We start from the raw sequence: 16408 nt of genomic DNA, 5'->3' as shown, positions 1-16408 counted from the left end.
CGTAGAAGTGGATGTTCCCGCAGCAGCAGATGTGCCTTTAGTCCTTATTGTCGAGCCGCAAGCTCCAGCATGGGCACAGCAGACTGTCCGTTTACTTCAGACAGGAGAACTTCCCGAAGAGCAAGAAGAAGCGGAAAGAGTAGCCCGACAGTCAAGTATGTACCAGTTTGTCGACAACACACTGTACAGAAGAAGACTCAACAGAGTGAAATTGAAGTGTATTCACCGAGAAGACGGACAAAAGCTGTTGGTAGAGATGCATGGAGGCATATGTGGTCACCACATTGGCGCAAGAGCACTTGCCGGCAAAGCGTTCCGGCAAGGTTTCTTTTGGCCGACAGCCCTCCAGGATGCAACTGCACAAGTAACCAAGTGTGAAGCGTGCCAATTCCATTCCAAGCAGATACACCATCCAGCTCAAGCTCTCCAGACGATCCCCTTATCCTGGGCATTTTCGGTCTGGGGGCTCGACATCCTCGTCCCCTTTCCCCGAGCTATCGGGGGCTTTGAGTACTTGTACGTTTCAATCGATAAGTTCACAAAGTGGCCGGAAGTGGAAGCACTGAGGAAGGTGACAGCACAGTCAGCAGTCAAGTTCTTCAGGTCGATTGTTTGCCGCTTCGGGATCCCTAACAGGATCATCACCGACAACGGCACGCAATTCACGAGTCGCACCTTCATGTAGTATGTCCAAGACCTTGGTGCCAAGGTCTGCTTCGCTTCTGTTGCTTATCCGAGAAGTAACGGTCAAGCGGAGAGGGCGAATGCTGAAGTGCTGCGCGGGCTCAAGACCAGGACTTTCGACAGGCTGCACAAGTGCGGAAAGAACTGGATTGAGGAGCTGCCGGTGGTTCTTTGGTCGATCAGGACGACGCCAAATCAAGCCACTGGCCAGACACCTTTTGCTCTAGTCTATGGAGCAGAGGCAGTTCTCCCCCACGGAACTCGTATACGGGTCACCTCGAGTGCTCGCTTATGATGAGCTTGAGCAAGAGCAGCTGCGACAAGATGACGCGCTGCTCCTCGAGGAGGACCGTCTTCAGGCCGCTGTACGAGCTGCTCGATACCAGCAAGCTTTGCGCCGCTACCATAGCCGCAAAGTTAATGCCAGAAGTTTCGAGGAAGGCAACCCTGTTCTTCGGCGCGTTCAGTCCACCAAGAATTCCAACAAGTTGACGCTGAAGTGGGAAGGCCCTTCCCGGGTGAAACGAGTCACTAGGCCTAGCGCTGTCCGCCTTGAGACCGAAGATGGCATTCCGGTGAGCAACTCCTGGAACATTGAGCATCTTCGTCAGTTTTACCCATAGGGTGCGGTTGCCAGAACCTGATCCGGCAACCACCTTTTGTACAAGTCTTGCCGATGTTGCATGTAATCCTTTGTACAAAGCCAGGCGCAGACCCCGTGCATAAGTAAAACTCATGTGCTCCGCACATCTTGTCATTTTCATGCTTCCTACCTTTTTTGCATGTGTTATCTGACACTTTGTGCAGCGCCTACCCCCGGTAAGCAATAACGAGCCATAAGGCTCCATATCTTTATTTTCTCTTCTTTCTCTTTCTCAAAGAAAGGAAGGTTCCCTCGCCCACAAGTTTGCCGGGGGGAAAGGAGAAGATAATGGTGTGGACCAAGCGTCGCTCGAGGAAGTTTCGCCTTACCGGGAAGCAAACGACCGAAAAGCTAAGTTGCTAAAGTTTGAGCAATCAGTTTTAAATTTTTAAGTTATCTTCCTCGAACGACCGTGCTTTGTATGGAAAACCTGTGCGCGGAGGAACCAACTCGTAGCTAGTTGCGCCCTTACTTTGTTTCGAGTCCGCTCAACTACTTAAGTGAGCTGCGACTAGTTGCGACAAGGTTTATTGTCGGTAGCGGCACCGCCAGCAGGCTGCTGACGTCCCGCACTCAGCGCTCGCGGCTAAGGTGCCTGCACCGACAAGTTCCCTAAAAGCGTAGGGCAAAAACATACAAAGGAAGGAATCAAGTAAAGGAAATAACATAGCAATCACTACCCAAAATAAAGTCATATTACAAGATAGCTTGTCGCAGCTCTAACAGATTGTTCTCATAACATGGCCAGCAGCGACAAGAAAAAGAGAAGACGGGCGGCCTAATCTACGCGATCGCCCTCAACCCTCTGGATCCCGCTCACCTTGTCCACGATGGGTGCGACAAGGGTCTTGAGCGCTTCCAGATCAGCATCCGGCGGCAAGGACCTGAGGACGTTGGTGAGGTTGAGGCCTGGGTTGCGGAAGGCCACCTTCACCAGCACCTTTTGAAGAGCTCCTGCGCAGATCTTGCGCGACTCGTCGGCCAGCTGCTTTGGGATCTTCTCCCGGAGTCGCTGGAGGGCCGTCGCCACGTCTTTGAAGAACAAGCTGAGCTTGGCGCTGGGTTGGAGGTGCTCATCGAAGGAATACCCAAACTCCTCCATCCCCAGCTGCGCCAGCTCCCCGTCGATGGCTGCGGCAACATCCACGAGACCCTCGGTCCAGTGCTCCACATTCTCCCTGAAACTGTTCTTGGCGGCAGCAGCACTCGCCAGCAGCGCCTTGTCGGCCTTGATCTTCTCCTTCAAGGCCACCTCCTGCTCCCTGGCGCCGTCCAGCGTCTGAGTCAAAGTAACCAGCTTGAACTCAAGATCTGCATTGGAGTCCTTGGCGGCGCTAAGCCCTTTGCTCCTCTTAGCGAGATGACCCTGCAGCTCACCATGAGCGGCGGCGTCCTTCTCGCGCTCATGCTTGAGCGCAGCAAGCTCCTCGCCGCTCGCCTTGAGATTGGCCTCCAACTGCGCCATCTTCGTCTCCAGCTCCTTCTTGGCGGCCTCGGCAGCTGCGGCAGCATCCTCTGCTTCCTTGAGAGCCCTGCCAATTGCTTGCTCGCGCGCGGCAAGCTCCTCCTCGTGGCTGTCAAGGTTGACCTTGCGCTGCGCCAACTCGCCTTCCTGCGCAGATAGCTTTTCGGCAACAAGCCGATGTTGCTCTTCAACTTCAGCCTTCTCTAGGAGGAAGGCTTTCCGCTCCTCGGCGACTTGCTCCCGCTCCTCTGCCAGGGATCGGAGAGCTTCCTGCCTGAGACCCCGGAGCTCCTCCGCGCGCTTCTCGATGTCCACTCCCGCCTTCGCGACAAGTGCTTCTTGGGATTCCAGCTTGGCCTGTCGGGCGCGGTAAAGCGACAACAGCTTCCGCAGCAGCCGCTCCTCCTCAGGCTCGTCGCTACTGCTGCTTGGCGCGTCGACCAGCGTCAGCCCAGCAGAGGCAAGCAACTCCTCGTCAAAGATCTCTCCTTCGACCGGCGCCCTGGAGCTTGACGCCCAGGGGAGCTTGATGAAGATGCCGTCGCCGGCCTTCAAATAGGCGCCGGGCTGGGGCTCTTCGGAGCCTGGCGCTGCAGCAGCGGTGGAGGGATAGGCGGTTGGCGTAGCGCCTGATGCTCCTGCGGCCTCGGGGCCGTCAGTACGATCGCCAGATCCCTCGCCAGCTTCTGCAGCGGCAGCTTTGGCGGCCTCTTCGCCGGCGGGATCATCAACGCCGGCTTCTCCTTCGGTGGTAACGGCGTCGTCGGTATTGCTGCGCGCGTTCTCCTCTCCGGCGACCTCGGTTTCCATCGGCTCTGTGGCAGATGGATCTGACGCACGGAAAAAGGAGAAAAGTCAAGCAAATATCCTAAAAGAAAATCAGAAGAAGAAGAACCCAAGGGAAGCTTTCAAGCAAGAGGATTACCTGCACTAGGGTCTATAGCCGTGGTCTCCGCCACCGGGGGGTCGCTGGTGCTGTCCCTTGACGGAGAACTGTCCCTTGCCGGAGAATCCTCCCTTGCCAAAGAACGCTCCCTTGCCGGGGAATCCTCCCTTGGCGGTGTAGTCGAAGCAGATGGCATTTCGCGAGCGGCTTCCGGGCACTCTTGGTGAGGCTACTCTGCTCCTACACAAACCAACAGTCAGATATCAGCAAAGAAAGAGCACCCATGCGCGCCTAACAGCAGGAAGTAAACCATATACTTACGCTGGGGGCTGCACCGGGGGCTGCTTTGGAGAATAGTTGCCGGGTCCGGCAAGGTGGTCTCAGACACGTCCCCTGCTATCGCGGTGGGTTCGTCCTCAATGACAATCACCGGGACCCTGGCTCTCTCCGCCGCTCTCTGGGCCAGAGTCCTGAAAAGGAATGGGTTCGGAGTAAAGCAAGTCAGATACAAGACAAAACAGCAAGAATTGAAGAACTACAAGTACAGCAAAGAATCTTACTCTTCTTCTTCCTTGTCGGAGCTGAGCACGGAGAGATCGAAGTCCGGCTCGCCTCCGGTGCGACGAGGCGAAGGAGTAGGTTCCCTTGTCCGCTGGGCAGGAGCAGTAGTGGTGGACCGGGAAAACCCCGCTCCAGTTGCCGCAGCGGCGTGAAGCACTCCCGCGGCAACAGTGCTTGCTGCGGTAGAGCGTGTCGCGCGGTGCGGCGGCTGTTGACCCATCTGCCGTCCCGCTACGTCCACGGCCTTGTGGAGACGCCTTCTTGGTGGAGATGGGGGCTCCGCTTGCGGCGAGCTGCCTGAAGGTGAGAAGGAGGAGGAGTCGATCTGCAACGAGTCGCTCGCACCCTCGGCGGGCTCGCTCGACTTAGGTCCAGGCCCGACAAGCTCTCCCTCGCCGGCAAGCTCCTCTCGCTCGGCAAGGCTTGCCGCCTCTGCTGCCTTCGCCTCCTCCACGGTGAATCCGAACTTGCCCGCGGTAGCGGCTGCCGCCGCCTCTTCCAGCCTAGTGGCGATGCGCTGCATCTCCGCATCGCTGGTGTCGCGTGTAAGGCTCTTCTGTTCATCGGGGCGGACCGGCACTTCTACCAAGCCATCAAAGAATTCCTGCACGACGTCGTCTGCAAGCTCTTGCCAAGTTGGGACAAATCCATGCGAATCGCACATCGGCATCATTGCACGGATGCGGTCGAGCGAGGAGTTGTTGCACAGCGGAACGACACCCCTCGGCAACATGAATGGATGTTGAGGATCGCGCTTGAATAGTTCCAGGAGCATCGCATCTAGTTCCAGGACAGTGAAGTTGAAGTTGAGGCCCGGGCGTAGCCTCATGATATCCGCCGCATTCTGGAACTCCCAGGCGGGTCTCCTCCTCTCCTGCAGGGGGGCGATGCGGCGGCGAAGAAAATCTGCGCCAACGGCGCCTACGGTGAGCCCGGCAAGCCTGAGGCGTAGGATCCGGGTGACGGCAATCTTCAGCCTATCGTCTTCCGAGGCCACGTTGCTCCAATCGTTGTCGCGCACTATTGGGGCTAGGCACTGGGCGGTAATGGCTGCGGGTTCTCCTCGACAATCCAGCACCAGTCTGCTCTCCATTCCTCCCACTTGCTGCGGAGCTCCCCCTCCAGATAAGCTTCCTTCTTGCCAACTCTCGAGATCCAGGCGATTCCGCTGGATAAAGGCTCTCCTCTCTCGACTCGGGGCATAAAGAAGTGGCGAAAAAGAGCTACGTTTGGATGGACTCCGACAAAGTTTTTGCAGAGATGTGCAAAAACTGCCATGGTCAGAACGGCGTGGGGGGTGAAGTCAAGGAGGCGGAACCCGTAGGTGTTCATGATGTCACAGAAAAATTCAGAGAAGGGCGGGCAGAGTCCGCAGTAGAAGAACAGCGCAAAGAAGGGATATCCGTTTGGAGCCAGTTCCGAAGCGGCAGCTGAGAGTACCTTCGAGCGCGGATGCGCTCGCGTCTCCGTCGACCAGAAGAGGTAGTAGTACTCTCTCAGCTCCTTCGCGGCGAGCTGGGGGGGGGGAGATCGCCCGAACCTTTCGCAGCGCCGCGAGCCGCTGCGCCTCGGTCGACTTCACGCCTTTCCCCTTGTCGGCTTTCGGAGCCATGGCGGAGGTGGTGGGGGAGATCGACGGCGTTGGTGGCGCCGGTGGCGATGGGCGGCGGAGCGCTGCTCTCTTGCAGCTTTGGGAAGAAGGGGGGAGCGGCGGAGATTTTTAAGATTGGAGTAACAACCGGCGAGGTGGGTGAACTGCCCCTGTTTCCCCTACTTATAAAGAGTGGGAGGGGGCGGACGTTCCGTCCTTCCGAATAAAGAAACCACCCACGATCTCTCCCACGACGCCGCATTCGACGCGTGCCGTTCGGGGAGGGCGCGGTGGATACGGAGTGAGATACGGCGTAACCCAGGCCGCGCGTGCCCGTGCCCTGTTTCGGGCCTGGCCCAACAACGCTCGGCACCGTGTGTGGCCTAGGCCCGGGGGCTCCTGTCGGTGTACTAGAGTAGGGGTACCCTAGTATCCCGAACTTGTGCACGGGCAGTTGCAGCACCCCGCGGCAAGGCTTGCCGGGTGACCGCCAAGGTCCTCCGTGGTTCCTTTGGAGCCATTCAAGAACAAAGTATTCAAGCCAAGGAGACAAGGCCCCGGCAAGAGGAGCTTGCTGGGAAGGCCAACCAAGGCATCTCAAGGAACTTGTCACGACGCGCCGCGCGTCCCGGCGAGGCCCGGTGAGCGACAAGCTTCCGGACGCGACAAGACATCGACCGCGGCAAGGCGCTTGCCGCGGAAAACTACCACTCTGTACCCGTGCTCCAGCACATCCACCAACGTGTCGCCCTGGGGCCTTTCCAGGCGCGCGTGGCAAGAGGCTATGCAGCCAGCGGTGCGAGGTGGCAAGCGACGCTGACAAGATTTCCATCGTGGCGAGCGGTGGCGTCCCTGACGGTCCCTTTTTGCACTATTTGGGCGACGCAGCCGGGCATTTATTGCCTTTGTCCCCTACCGTCAGGGTTAGGTATGATACACTGTACAGGTAGTTGTACCAACCGCAACACCTTTCCATTTTTACTCTCATCTATGTTGCCACCTGTCGGTGACCCCTTGAGCATATAAAAGGAGGCCCATGCGCAACGTAGAGGGGGGTTCGAAGGCCAGAAAAACACTCACGCTCGGTCTCGTTAGCAGTTAGTGTGTACTGTAGCACCCAGCGCTCCTGAGCAAGAACTCAATACACTACGACATGCAGCAGTAGGAGTATTATCTCTCCAGAGAGCTCCGAAGCTGGGTAAACTGCACGTGTGCTTCGCCTCGATCCGCTCTTTGTGCGATCTCCACCCCCCCGCTGAACCGAAAGGGGCTCGGTCCGCCGGTCCCATAGGTGTTCGTGATCAGCTTCCCCGACACCTTGTGTTCCATTGGATTGCATCTGAAGAGTCCTTAACTCCAAAGATTCAAAGAGAAAAGAATCAAAATCATGCCTGAAACAAAACACACAAGAAAAAAGTAAACATGTACCCTGGAGAGGGCGAGCCGGCAAGCCATGAAGGGAATCACCTGGATTTTTACTATCGAGGCTCAGCGATTCGTAAGGTCTGGTTCTCCCTATCTCGCGATAATAATCTCTACTAGAGAGAGAGAGAGAGAGAGAGAGAGAGAGAGACAGAGACTAACTATAGCCGAAGAGGTCGATGCATAACTGCGGATGCAACAGATAATTGGTATCTCTTGGTTGCACCATGGTGTAAGCATTTCCCAAATAGGTGTTGGTGACATTTAAAACATAATAAATCAGTAATACCACATAATTTGAAGATCGTGATTTACAACAGAAACTGCAAGCTCATGTATACCGAAAAATATAAATGCTTATGGTTGCAATAGAATTAGAAATAACCGAGAGCCTTAAAAAAGGCATGTTGAAAGTGATAACTTGTGATTCCATTGTAGATATCAAACTACATCGTCCATGGATGGAGCAGTTAACCTTGCAACCCCCAACAACTATCTGCCTGCACTGTAATATTCTAAGACGATGAAATTCCCATTGAACAATATATACCTGCAATAGTAGATTATTTTTTTGCAGGAACCTCAGTAGTAGATTCAGCATGTAGCCTGAAAGAAGGAACATAAGATGTCGCTGTCTTGCTGTAAATCAAATTTGCTGATCCACGTGTTGCAAGAAGCCTTGAAACCTATGGCGGAAATACACACAATAATTAAGACAGCCAGCAGCAACAACAGTATTCAGCGACCACATGAATACTATGCCTTGGTGTAGCTACTAAGCATCAGGTCAAGTAAATAGGCAACAAGCCTTGTGTTCCATTGGATTGCATCTAAAGAGTCCTTAACTCCAAAGATTCGAAGAGAAAACAATCAAAATCATGGCTGAAACAAAACACGCAAGAAAAAAGTAAACATGTACCCTGGAGAGGGCGAGCCGGCAAGCCATGAAGGGAATCGCCTGGATTTTTACTGTCCAGGCTCAGCGATTCCTAAGGTCTGCTTCTCCCTGTCTCGCGATAATAATCTCTACTAGAGAGAGAGAGAGAGAGAGAGAGAGAGAGAGAGACTAACTATAGCCGGAGAGGCCGATGCATAATTGCGGATGCAACAGATAATTGGCATCTCTTGGTTGCACCATGGTGTAAGCATTTCCCAAATAGGTGTTGGTGACATTTAAAACATAATAAATCAGTAATACAATATAATTTGAAGATCCTGATTTACAACAGAAATTTCAAGCTCATGTATACCGAAAAATATAAATGCTAATGGTTGCAATAGAATTAGAAATAACCAAGAGCCTTAAAAAAGGCATGTTGAAAGTGATAACTTGTGATTCCATTGTAGATGTCAAAGTACATCGTCCATGGATGGAGCAGTTAACCTTGCAACCCCCAACAACTATCTGCCTGCACTGTAATATTCTAAGACGATGAAATTCCCATTGAACAATATATACCTGCAATAGTAGATTCTTTTTTTTGCAGAAACCTCACTAGTAGATTCAGCATGTAGCCTGAAAGAAGGAACATAAGACGTCGCTGTCTTGCTGTAAATCAAATTTGCTAATCCACGTGTTGCAAGAAGCCTTGCAACCTACGGCAGAAATACACACAATAATTAAGACAGCCAGCAGAAACAAAAGTATTCAGCGACCACATGAATACAATGCCTTGGCGTAGCTACTAAGCATCAAGTCAAGTAAATAGGCAACAAGCCTTGTGTTCCATTGGATTTCATCTAAAGAGTCCTTAACTCCAAAGCTTCAAAGAGAAAAGAATCAAAATCATGACTGAAACAAAACATGCAAGAAAAAAGTAAACATGTACCCTGGAGAGGGCGAGCCGGCAAGCCATGAAGGGAATCGCCTAGATTTTTACTCTCGAGGCTCAGCGATTCGTAAGGTCTGCTTCTCCCTGTCTCGCGATAATAATCTCTACTAGAGAGAGAGAGAGAGAGAGAGAGAGAGAGAGAGTGAGAGAGAGATACTAACTATAGCCGAAGAGGCCGATGCATAACTGCGGATGCAACAGATAATTGGTGTCTCTTGGTTGCACCATGGTGTAAGCATTTCCCAAATAGGTGTTGGTGACATTTAAAACATAATAAATCAGTAATACCACATAATTTGAAGATCGTGATTTACAACAGAAACTGCAAGCTCATGTATACCGAAAAATATAAATGCTTATGGTTGCAATAGAATTAGAAATAACCGAGAGCCTTAAAAAAGGCATGTTGAAAGTGATAACTTGTGATTCCATTGTAGATATCAAAGTACATCGTCCATGGATGGAGCAGTTAACCTTGCAACCCCCAACAACTATCTGCCTGCACTGTAATATTCTAAGACGATGAAATTCCCATTGAACAATATATACCTGCAATAGTAGATTCTTTTTTTGCAGGAACCTCAGTAGTAGATTCAGCATGTAGCCTGAAAGAAGGAACATAAGACGTCGCTGTCTTGCTGTAAATCAAATTTGCTGATCCATGTGTTGCAAGAAGCCTTGAAACATATGGCAGAAATACACACAATAATTAAGACAGCCAGCAGAAACAATAGTATTCAGCGACCACATGAATACTATGCCTTGGCGTAGCTACTAAGCATCAGGTCAAGTAAATAGGCAAGAAGCCTTGTATTTCATTGGATTGCATCTAAAGAGTCCTTAACTCCAAAGATTCAAAGAGAAAACAATCAAAATCATGGCTGAAACAAAACAAGCAAGAAAAAAGTAAACATGTACGCTGGAGAGGGCGAGCCGGCAAGCCATGAAGGGAATCGCCTGGATTTTTACTGTCGAGGCTCAGCGATTCGTAAGGTCTGCTTCTCCCTATCTCACGATAATAATCTCTACTAGAGAGAGAGAGAGAGAGAGAGAGAGTGAGAGAGAGAGACTAACTATAGCCGGAGAGGCCGATGCATAACTGCGGATGCAACAGATAATTGGCATCTCTTGGTTGCACCATGGTGTAAGCATTTCCCAAATAGGTGTTGGTGACATTTAAAACATAATAAATCAGTAATACCACATAATTTGAAGATCGTGATTTACAACAGAAACTGCAAGCTCATGTATACCGAAAAATATAAATGCTTATGGTTGCAATAGAATTAGAAATAACCGAGAGCCTTAAAAAAGGCATGTTGAAAGTGATAACTTGTGATTCCATTGTAGATATCAAAGTACATCGTCCATGGATGGAGCAGTTAACCTTGCAACCCCCAACAACTATCTGCCTGCACTGTAATATTCTAAGACGATGAAATTCCCATTGAACAATATATACCTGCAATAGTAGATTCTTTTTTTGCAGGAACCTCAGTAGTAGATTCAGCATGTAGCCTGAAAGAAGGAACATAAGACGTTGCTGTCTTGCTGTAAATTAAATTTGCTGATCCACGTGTTGCAAGAAGCCTTGAAACCTATGGCAGAAATACACACAATAATTAAGACAACCAGCAGAAACAACAGTATTCAGCGACCACATGAATAGAATGCCTTGGCGTAGCTACTAAGCATCAGGTCAAGTAAATAGGCAAAAAGCCTTGTGTTCCATTGGATTGCATTTAAAGAGTCCTTAACTCCAAAGATTCGAAGAGAAAACAATCAAAATCATGGCTGAAACAAAACCCGCAAGAAAAAAGTAAACATGTACCCTGGAGAGAGCGAGCCGACAAGCCATGAAGGGAATCGCCTGGATTTTTATTGTCGAGGCTCAGCGATTATAAACGTCTGCTTCTCCCTGTCTCGCGATAATAATCTCTACTAGAGAGAGAGAGAGAGAGAGAGAGAGAGAGAGAGTGAGAGAGAGACTAACTATAGCCGGAGAGGCCAATACATAACTGCGGATGCAACACATAATTGGCATCTCTTGGTTGCACCATGGTGTAAGCATTTCCCAAATAGGTGTTGGTGACATTTAAAACATAATAAATCAGTAATACCATATAATTTGAAGATCCTGATTTACAACAGAAATTGCAAGCTCATGTATACCGAAAAATATAAATGGTTATGGTTGCAATAGAATTAGAAATAACCGAGAGCCTTAAAAAAGACATGTTGAAGCACTTAACCTTGCAACCCCCAACAACTATCTGCCTGCACTGTAATATTCTAAGACGATGAAATTCCCATTGAACAATATATACCTGCAATAGTAGATTCTTTTTTTTTGCAGGAACCTCACTAGTAGATTCAGCATGTAGCCTAACAGAAGGAACATAAGACGTCGCTGTCTTGCTGTAAATCAAATTTGTTGATCCACGTGTTGCAAGAAGCCTTGCAACCTATGGCAGAAATACACAGAATAATTAAGACAGCCAGCAGAAACAAAAGTATTCAGCGACCACATGAATACAATGCCTTGGCGTAGATACTAAGCATCAGGTCAAGTAAATAGGCAACAAGCCTTGTGTTCCATTGGATTGCATCTAAAGAGTCCTTAACTCCAAAGATTCGAAGAGAACAGAATCAAAATCATGCCTGAAACAAAACATGCAAGAAAAAAGTAAACATGTACCCTGGAGAAGGCGAGCCGGCAAGCCATGAAGGGAATCGCCTGGATTTTTACTCTCGAGGCTCAGTGATTCGTAAGGTCTGCTTCTCCCTGTCTCGCGATAATAATCTCTACTAGAGAGAGAGAGAGAGAGAGAGAGAGAGAGACTAACTAGAGCCGAAGAGGCCGATGCATAACTGCGGATGCAACAGATAATTGGTATCTCTTGGTTGCACCATGGTGTAAGCTTTTCCCAAATAGGTGTTGGTGACATTTAAAACATAATAAATCAGTAATACCACATAATTTGAAGATCGTGATTTACAACAGAAACCGCAAGCTCATGTATACTGAAAAATATAAATGCTTATGGTTGCAATAGAATTAGAAATAACCGAGAGCCTTAAAAAAGGCATGCTGAAAGTGATAACTTGTGATTCCATTGTAGATATCAAAGTACATCGTCCATGGATGGAGCAGTTAACCTTGCAACCCCCAACAACTATCTGCCTGCACTGTAATATTCTAAGACGATGAAATTCCCATTGACCAATATATACCTGCAATAGTAGATTCTTTTTTTGCAGGAACCTCAGTAGTAGATTCAGCATGTAGCCTGAAAGAAGGAACATAAGACGTTGCTATCTTGCTGTAAATCAAATTTGCTGATCCACGTGTTGCAAGAAGACTTGAAACCTATGGCAGAAATACACACAATAATTAAGACAGCCAGCAGAAACAACAGTATTCAGCGACCACATGAATAGTATGCCTTGGCGTAGCTACTAAGCATCAGTTCAAGTAAATAGGCAAAAAGCCTTGTGTTCCATTGGATTGCATCTAAAGAGTCCTTAACTCCAAAGATTCGAAGAGAAAACAATCAAAATCATGGCTGAAACAAAACACGCAAGAAAAAAGTAAACATGTACCCTGGAGAGGGCGAGCCGGCAAGCCATGAAAGGAATCGCCTGGATTTTTATTGTCGAGGCTCAGCGATTCATAAGGTCTGCTTCTCCCTGTCTCGCGATAATAATCTCTACTAGAGAGAGAGAGAGAGAGAGAGAGAGAGAGAGAGAGAGAGAGTGAGAGACAGACTAACTATAGCCGGAGAGGCCGATACATAACTGCGGATGCAACACATAATTGGCATCTCTTGGTTGCACCATGGTGTAAGCATTTCCCAAATAGGTGTTGGTGACATTTAAAACATAATAAATCAGTAATACCATATAATTTGAAGATCCTGATTTACAACAGAAATTGCAAGCTCATGTATACCGAAAAATATAAATGCTTATGGTTGCAATAGAATTATAAATAACCGAGAGCCTTAAAAAAGGCATGTTGAAAGTGATAACTTGTGATTCCATTGTAGATGTCAAAGTACATCATCCATGGATGGAGCAGTTAACCTTGCAACCCCCAACAACTATTTGCCTGCACTGTAATATTCTAAGACGATGAAATTCCCATTGAACAATATATACCTGCAATAGTAGATTCTTTTTTTGCAGGAACCTCACTAGTAGATTCAGCATGTAGCCTGACAGAAGGAACATAAGATGTCGTTGTCTTGTTGTAAATCAAATTTGCTGATCCACGTGTTGCAAGAAGCCTGCAACCTACGGCAGAAATACACAGAATAATTAAGACAGCCAGCAGAAACAAAAGTATTCAGCGACCACATGAATACAATGCCTTGGCGTAGCTACTAAGCATCAGGTCATGTAAATAGGCAACAAGCCTTGTGTTCCATTGGATTGCATCTAAAGAGTCCTTAACTCCAAAGATTCGAAGAGAAAAGAATCAAAATCATGCCTGAAACAAAACATGCAAGAAAAAAGTAAACATGTACCCTGGAGAGGGCGAGCCGGCAAGCCATGAAGGGAATCGCCTGGATTTTTACTCTCGAGGCTCAGCGATTCGTAAGGTCTGCTTCTCCCTGCCTCGCGATAATAATCTCTATTGGAGAGAGAGAGAGAGAGAGAGAGAGAGAGAGAGTGAGAGAGAGAGACTAACTATAGCCGAAGAGGCCGATGCAGAACTGCGGATGCAACAGATAATTGGTATCTCTTGGTTGCACCATGGTGTAAGCATTTCCCAAATAGGTGTTGGTGACATTTAAAACATAATAAATCATTAATACCACATAATTTGAAGATCGTGATTTACAACAGAAACTGCAAGCTCATGTATACCGAAAAATATGAATGCTTATGGTTGCAATAGAATTAGAAATAACCGAGAGCCTTAAAAAAGGCATGTTGAAAGTGATAACTTGTGATTCCATTGTAGATATCAAAGTACATCGTCCATGGATGTAGCAGTTAACCTTGCAACCCCCAACAACTATCTGTCTGCACTGTAATATTCTAAGACGATGAAATTCCCATTGAACAATATATACCTGCAATAGTAGATTCTTTTTTTTGCAGGAACCTCAATAGTAGATTCAGCATGTAGCCTGAAAGAAGGAACATAAGACGTCGTCGTCTTGCTGTAAATCAAATTTGCTGATCCACGTGTTGCAAGAAGGCTTGAAACCTATGGCAGAAGTACATACAATAATTAAGACAGCCAGCAGAAACAACAGTATTCAGCGACAACATGAATAGTATGCCTTGGCGTAGCTACTAAGCATCAGGTCAAGTAAATAGGCAACAAGCCTTGTGTTCCATTGGATTGCATCTAAAGAGTCCTTAACTCCAAGGATTCGAAGAGAAAACAATCAAAATCATTGCTGAAACAAAACACGCAAGAAAAAAGTAAACATGTACCCTGGAGAGGGCGAGCTGGCAAGCCATGAAGGGAATCGCCTGGATTTTTATTGTCGAGGCTCAGCGATTCATAAGGTCTGCTTCTCCCTGTCTCGCGATAATAATCTCTACTAGAGAGAGAGAGAGAGAGAGAGAGAGAGTGAGAGAGAGACTAACTATAGCCGGAGAGGCCGCCACATAACTGCGGATGCAACACATAATTGGCATCTCTTGGTTGCACCATGGTGTAAGCATTTCCCAAATTGGTGTTGGTGACATTTAAAACATAATAAATCAGTAATACCATATAATTTGAAGATCGTGATTTACAACAGAAATTGCAAGCTCATGTATCCGAAAAATATAAATGCTTATGGTTGCAATAGAATTAGAAATAACCGAGAGCCTTAAAAAATGCATGTTGAAAGTGATAACTTGTGATTCCATTGTAGATGTCAAAGTACATCGTCCATGGATGGAGCAGTTAACCTTGCAACCCCCAATAACTATCTGCCTACACTGTAATATTCTAAGACGATGAAATTCCCATTGAACAATATATACCTGCAATAGTAGATTCTTTTTTTGCAGGAACCTCAGTAGTAGATTCAGCATGTAGCCTGAAAGAAGGAAAATAAGACGTCCTTGTCTTGCTGTAAATCCAATTTGTTGATCCACGTGTTGCAAGAAGCCTTGTAACCTATGGCAGAAATACACACAATAATTAAGACAGCCAGCAGAAACAACAGTATTCAGCGACCACATGAATACAATGCCTTGGCGTAGCTACTAAGCATCAGGTCAAGTAAATAGGCAACAAGCCTTGTGTTCAATTGGATTGCATCTAAAGAGTCCTTAACTCCACAGATTCGAAGAGAAAATAATCAAAATCATGCCTGAAACAAAACACGCAATGAAAAAGTAAACATGTACCCTGGAGAGGGCAAGTAGGCAAGCCATGAAGGGAATCGCCTGGATTTTTACTGTCGAGGCTCAGCGATTCGTAAGGTCTGCTTCTCCCTGTCTCGCGATAATAACCTCTACTAGAGAGAGAGAGAGAGAGAGAGAGAGTATGAGAGAGACTAACTATAGCCAGGGAGGCCGATGCATAACTGCGGATGCAACAGATAATTGGCATCTCTTGGTTGCACCATGGTGTAAGCATTTCCCAAATAGGTGTTGGTGACATTTAAAACATAATAAATCAGTAATACCACATAATTTGAAGATCGTGATTTACAACAGAAACTGCAAGCTCATGTATACCGAAAAATATGAATGCTTATGGTTGCAATAGAATTAGAAATAACCGAGAGCCTTAAAAAAGGCATGTTGAAAGTGATAACTTGTGATTCCATTGTAGATATCAAAGTACATCGTCCATGGATGTAGCAGTTAACCTTGCAACCCCCAACAACTATCTGTCTGCACTGTAATATTCTAAGACGATGAAATTCCCATTGAACAATATATACCTGCAATAGTAGATTCTTTTTTTTGCAGGAACCTCAATAGTAGATTCAGCATGTAGCCTGAAAGAAGGAACATAAGACGTCGTCGTCTTGCTGTAAATCAAATTTGCTGATCCACGTGTTGCAAGAAGGCTTGAAACCTATGGCAGAAGTACATACAATAATTAAGACAGCCAGCAGAAACAACAGTATTCAGCGACAACATGAATAGTATGCCTTGGCGTAGCTACTAAGCATCAGGTCAAGTAAATAGGCAACAAGCCTTGTGTTCCATTGGATTGCATCTAAAGAGTCCTTAACTCCAAGGATTCGAAGAGAAAACAATCAAAATCATTGCTGAAACAAAACACGCAAGAAAAAAGTAAACATGTACCCTGGAGAGGGCGAGCTGGCAAGCCATGAAGGGAATCGCCTGGATTTTT

The sequence above is a fragment of the Triticum dicoccoides genome, chromosome 1B (assembly GCF_002162155.2).
Source record: "Triticum dicoccoides isolate Atlit2015 ecotype Zavitan chromosome 1B, WEW_v2.0, whole genome shotgun sequence".
NCBI lineage: Eukaryota > Viridiplantae > Streptophyta > Magnoliopsida > Poales > Poaceae > Triticum > Triticum dicoccoides.
The sequence above is the reverse complement of the archived record's forward strand: the minus strand, read 5'-3'. Positions refer to the sequence as shown.